This window comes from Colobus angolensis, unplaced genomic scaffold (assembly GCF_000951035.1).
Source record: "Colobus angolensis palliatus isolate OR3802 unplaced genomic scaffold, Cang.pa_1.0 Scaffold349, whole genome shotgun sequence".
NCBI classification, from domain to species: domain Eukaryota; kingdom Metazoa; phylum Chordata; class Mammalia; order Primates; family Cercopithecidae; genus Colobus; species Colobus angolensis.
The window spans coordinates 432,076-438,533 of record NW_012116810.1 but is presented as its reverse complement, the minus strand read 5'-3'; the positions used below and the strand labels follow the sequence as shown (position 1 = coordinate 438,533).

Here is a 6,458-nt window from a genome sequence, read left to right as displayed (position 1 = left end):
TGATGAGACCGGAACTCACCACTGGCAGGGCCGCTCCCCTGAGCTTCCACATTTCCTGCTTGCACAGCTTAGATCTGTGTTGCTATGTGCAGGTCACCCAGCCTTTAAGAACCTCAATTTGCCATTTGGAAAAAGGGAGCAGTTTGGAGTTGCAGGCCCAGATGATGATTCCCCTTCTCCTTGGTCCTCAGTGTTATCGTGAGGATGGAATTAAAAAACATTTGTGAATTCTTATAAAATTGTGAAGTGCCATGACAATGAAAGGCTTATAATTATTTTCTACAACAACAATAATAATAAGCTAAATTTGATTCTGGCATAAAAATGCAATAGCTAAGATTCAGTGATGTAGAACAGATCGATTTGGGAAAAATTATACTTCATATGCATTTCACAAGCTAGTGAAAGTGCACATTGCCATGGCCATGAGAAAGACCAGGAGAAGGGAAAGGCTCATAAATTCAGCAAGTCTACCCAATTTCAGTTCACTCAAATGCACAACAATTTATTCTCAAATACTCTGCTGGGCTTAAGGAAAGACTCAATGATTACAATACACTCTTAAAGCCTTTAAGAGAGTTTAAGCAATCATTTGTATTCTAAATAGGCCTTCCTGACACATCCTCCTTAAAATGTTAGATCAGAAAAAGAATTCAAAGCCAGAGGCTGGCTGGCAGCGCTCCTGCTGTTCTATCAAGTTGACTGTGGGTTCCCATTCTGCTTAGACAATAGGCTGGATAAATGAGCATGCATAGCCAGAGCCTGGGAATCTAATCAAATGAAACCTTCCATTAAATTAATCTGACACAGCTTTGGCCATTTTTCTGGACTAGTTCTGGATTCAGATACTCTATCCTATTATCCAGCTGTATCTTCTACCATGTGACCCAATTTTGAGTTTGAAAGAAAACGTCCCTGTTGCTATGTGGTCTTCTACTGTTTCTGTGATTCAGCTTGCCTTGTTTAAATCTCATGAACACCCTGACCTCACACTCCTCTACTTGCCTCTCTCTTATCACACAGGATCTCTCATCCCGAAATTGTTTCCTCAGCCTCATGTTCCAGTCCACTCAGCTGAAGCTTTCCCAAAATCCTCTGCTGATGATGCCCCTTGGAGAACGCTGATTATTTTGGGTGAGGAGAGATGCCACGTTTTGGAGCATTTAAAGTCACCAGCCCATGAGACGCGAGAGCAGTGCTGAGCTCCATACAGAGATAGAAGAAGGGTGTCTCCCACGTTTAGTCCATGAGCCTCAAAGCTCCTCTGCTTATACCAGTGTCCTCAACCTCCTCCTAACAGCAGCCCGTCTGGCTTACCTTCTAAGCCTTCTGTCTGCAAGAGGTGCCTGTGAAGGACTGACCCTCTGCCATTCCCTTCATCCTTCAGTCTCTACTTCTCTTCCTTCCCAAGGCAACTCTACCATCGATGTCTTCCATGTTCTCTGGCCAGCAAAGGCTCTGTGCTCGGAGTTCCACAGATGGGCTATCAGTTCAACCAAAAGCAAGCCTTGCATCTCTTTGAATCCCACTTTGGACCCAGCTACCACACCTTGCAATGTGAATTTTGCAATGTGAATTTTCTAATTCCAGATTCTCTGTCCTGTTGTAACTTCTGTGTCAAACCATGTGTTTCCATTTTAAGGCTTGAAAAATATGATCAGCCTGGCTCTGGGGGCTTGCACTGCCCTTAAGTCCCTTCTGACTCATGCCCAGCTGTCTTAGAGCACAGAGCAGGCTCCTACACCTCCCCTGACAGATGCCTTCTGGCCAGGCTGGGTGCTGGAAGGAAGACCTGTGCCTCTCAAATACCCTCGTTGGTCCCTTCCTCAGCCAGAAAGCGCCATGTGCCCAGGAAGAAAAAGTTGACCCCCTAGTCCAAGGCCCAACAATCAAGTTTTGTTTAGGATATAAGACCATTGAACTGGTCTTATTTATTTTCCCTGCACTTGTGTTTTCTAAGTTTTTCCACATTATTTCTAATTTGGGCTGTCAGAAAGGGGAAAAATTAAAAACCAAGGATCTAGAGATAATGGAGTATCTTGGTGGTTACTGCATTAAAAATCAGCTGGCTAAAATGGGTTTGGAAGATCTTAGAAGGCAACCTGACTCAAACACTGTGCAAATCAAAATTGGTAGAGCCCACAGGCCAAGGTGCAGCTGAAACACTAAATGCACTCCCTCCCTCCCTAGTGAAAACACATATGGACTCATGTGGACGCTGTCCTCCCACCTTCATCTACTTCTGGAAATAGTGAAATAGAGAGATAGGAACTGCTGTTCAGATTGGAGAACCCCAGGCATTCCTAACATGTGGCCTTATCTGTTACCCTTTATCTATCTGCCTTGCTCAAAGCTGTATTTTCATGAGCACATGGTAAGGCCTTAACTAATATTTGTTGAATAAATGAAGAAAGGAGGAATAGGATAAAATACATGTCAGCTGACTCAGATGCTTTTTTGGAGAGTTAGATATACATGTACAAATGGGTAAATATATAAAGAAATAGATGAATAATTAAATTGGCACTAATTGGTATGGTTGATAGAACACTAACACCATCTCTCTTGTTGACAGTGTGTGATTGAATTAACAGTATTAAGTGTGTCTATGACATGACTCTCCCTGCTTTTTTCTATCATCCTCCTTATATCTTTCCTCACCTCCAGAAATTATCCCCTCCACAAACACACAGATTTGTGTGTCTACTAAAACAAAATCTTTCACAGATGGTACAGGTGCTAACAGAGAGAAGAAAGGGGAAGAGTGAATTCTAAGTGTTTCTTTTCACTTAATAATTTACCCTCAGAGCAATAGGAGTTTTGGTATAGCTCAAGGTCCTAAGACTGCAAATATAATTTCTAGCAGTGTATTCTTGAGAACAGCATGTCTTTATTGCAATGAATTATGTACTAGCTAAGCATCCATCACCACAGTCTAGAAAGTCTGACCAATTGGTTTCAATACTTAGATGAGGCTTATTTTCAACCAGACATGCCCACTTGTAAATGCCTACTAAGTGTAACCCACATAAATTTGAGTGTCCTCATGGCCTTTTCAGCTCTTGCATAGTCAAAAGAAATAAACATTCAACTCCTAAATCCTTGAGGGAAAATGAAGATTTGGAGATGGGTTTTTGGATGATATGGCCCAAGGATTTTGCATTGCTCTAACTGCTCTTCTCATGGGAAGCCACTGGCCTGTGCTTTGAATTTAATGCAACAAAATCTATCACCTTGCAACTCTTCCAGAGCCAACAACTATGCTGCACAACTCCCTTTTAGAAGTATGCAGGAAACATCTTCACTTAAGGCCAATGGGACCCCTCCCGACACTCTACATCTCCTCATTCAACTCAGCTTGTCCTTTCTTGTTCGCCTATAGAGTGCGGAGCCTTGGGGATTTAAGGCAGCGGGGTCTGGTGCCCCTGCAGCCTGCCCTGCCCCTGCCACATCACTAACATCTGAGCACAGCATCCCGCCTCTTCAACTGAAGACTCCTTAGCGATATCCACAGACCACATTTCCTCCAAGTTACAAACTAAAATGTTGTTTCTTGCCACAAATAAAACACAAGTTACTTACTCCAAAATTCAATGTGGCCGGGGCGATGACACTACCTCACTTATGCTGAGGCCTGAGAGATGCTTTACGTGTGACCAACATCACTCCTCAAGGGACAAATCAGGGGGTACTAAGTCCTGGGCTGGATCTGAGGTGTCCTCTGAGTGGGACCAGGGGAGCTGCTCTCCCATTCATCTTGCTTCTCAGCTTAAGATACAGTGGCCCCCAAACCACCCTGCTGCCCTAGTTTAAACTCAAGTATTCCATCTCACTTGTAGAAGCTGCCATTTTGCCTCTTTTTTTCTTTGGGCTTGATTAGCCACATCAACACAGGGAATTCAAAAGGCCCCTCCAGTTTAAAATCAGCTCTCGAATTGCACAACCACTCTTTGCCAAAATTTGCTGATCTGTCTCCCGCAAGGATTGATCCAAGTGCTTCTCATTATCCAAGCTAGCTTCGATTGCTCCCGTGGTGCTGCCTGCGGTAGTAGCTCCTCCTACCACAACACAGGAAAACATTTGTGCCAGTAACAGATTCCTACTTGTGAATTAAATACATAAATCCTAGCTAACCTCCTCTCTACCCTCTACTGTCTCTAGGGCAGTGAGGTGGTTGGCCACTAGATCAGACATCTGGCGGCGTTAGAGTTGCAAACAGTCCCCATTGTTAAGGTCCACATCTAACAACATCTTTCCTCTGCCTTTGCTGCATACCACCCCTGAAATCTTCAAATGGAGCTGCTAACACAGCTCAAAGCCCTTTTCTCTGGTTCCTTGCGTGGAACTTCCTGTGAATTTCTTATGTTTCTAGTAGCAATCAGCTTGTCTAAACAGTTTCAAAGCCAACTTGATTGCCAACCTTACAGTAGCTGTTGTGCTCCAGGGGAGCTGGTCCCAGCTAGAGCAGGGCAACAATGTGGATTAGTGCAACTATCCTTTTCATTGATCGCCTCATTCCTTGCACAAAGCTTCTGCTTCTTAGTTGCATATCTATTGGGATTGATGTGCTAATGTCCAATTTGCAATCTCAAGAGAGAAGGTTTTTGTTTTTTAGGTTATAAATGCTTTACTTTTTTAACACAGAAGCTCAGTGGTGGACACATATGTGGTCATTTGATGTTTTTATGACTAAACGTTAGAGTTCACGCTCTCTCTCTTATAGAACATAAATGTATCCCTACACATGCGTATGTAATTCTTATCAAAATTAAGCTTAGTTACTAAAAGAAGATTCGTTATCTGAACTTTCTTCTGTAATTTCTCACTTTCACCATCAGGCACTGGAGCATCTAGCCTCTCAGGAAAATCTGGGTCTAGTCCTTCTGATATCATTTTTTTTTTCGTTTTTGTTTTGAGACAGGATCTCACTCTGTCGCCCAAGCTGGAGTGCAGTGGCGCAATCTTGGCTCATTGCAACCTCCACTTCCCAGGTCCAAGTGATTCTCCTGCCTCAGCATCACAAGTAGCTGGGATTACAGGCGTGTGCCACCATGCCCAGTTATTTTTTGTATTTTTTGGTAGAGATAGGGTTTCACCATATTGGCCAGGCTGGTCTCGGGCTCCTGAACTCAAGTGATCCATCTGCCTTGGCTTCCCAAAGTATTGGGATTACAGGCGCAAGCTACCACACCTGGCCTAATTTTGTTTCTGATTGCCATTGCTGGTACACCTACTTGAACCATTTTGAGATCTCTGGCATATCTTGGATCCTTGACTACAGTTAAGCTGTTTCCTGCTGATCCCTCACTTTCCTGGGGTCCAGAGTCTTGTGTACTGTTCCGTAACTGCTCTGAAGTGGCTTCAGAAGGTGCTGAAGTCCATTTGTGATACCAGTGACACTTAAAGGAGATACTTCAACTGTGACATCATCTAGGTCAGAGATAGATGACAACTTTGTGTCTAAAATGTTGAGAGTTGTTTCAATTTGTTGGATACAAAGAGAAAGGTCTGCCAGTTTCTCCTCACAAACCATAGAAAAGTAGTTGAGGAACTGTACAGTGTGCACCACAAATTGGTTTAGAAAAGCCACAGTTCTTTTCTGTTGAAGAGTTGGCACCTTGGTCAGGTCATGCCTGACTCCATGAGAGGAAGCCCATTGTCATCCATCTTCTTGGTGGGCGGGAGCCCCAGGGTTCACCCACAAACCCCTCCCAGATGGGGCCGCCCAAGCCAGTAATGGTGTGTGAAGAGGGAGTTTTCGTAGGCATCCTCCATTTAACTGGTTCACAGGGCCCTATGTTTATTTGATTCCCTGAGTGGTGCTGAGACCTGAAAACCATATTCTTCTCTAAAAGAGTAATTTTGGCAAGGCGCAGTGGCTCATGCCTGTAATCCCCACACTTTGGGATGCCAAGGCGGGTGGATCACTTGAGGCCAGGAGTTCCAGACCAGACTGGCCAACACGGTGAAACTCCGTCTCTACTAAAAATACAAAAGTTAGCCAGGCATAGTGGTACATGCCTGTATTCTTAGCTACTCAGGAGGCTGAGGTGGGAGAATTGCTTGAACCTGAGAGGTGGAGGTTGCAGTGAGCCAAAATCGTGCCACTGCACTCCAGCCTGGGCGACAGAGCAAGACTCTGTCTCAAAAGAAATAATAATAAAATAAAATAAAAGAGTAATTTTGACATCAGAGTAGGGCCTACCATTTCCTCTCAGGCTTTCCCATGCTATTCGGTGCTTGTAACTGACTCACCTACACTTGTTTGTATCACAATTCCAACAACTTGGCAATCCCAGAACTTGTCTCTGTGAGTCAGGTCATGATTATTATTTTAATCTAAGAAACATAAGATTGCATCTTAGGCAAAATCCCACTCATCCCTCCACCCCACAAATAGAACCTACACAAAACTGGGTCCATTTGTAGCTCTTTCCACATTGGGTTGCATGCTAAAG

General features: G+C 43.9%; 1 pseudogene; it reads right to left on the bottom strand.

The window, feature by feature from the left end:
• Positions 1-4,774: 4,774 nt before the first annotated feature.
• On the bottom strand, positions 4,775-5,667 carry LOC105519389 (annotated as a pseudogene).
• Positions 5,668-6,458: the final 791 nt, after the last annotated feature.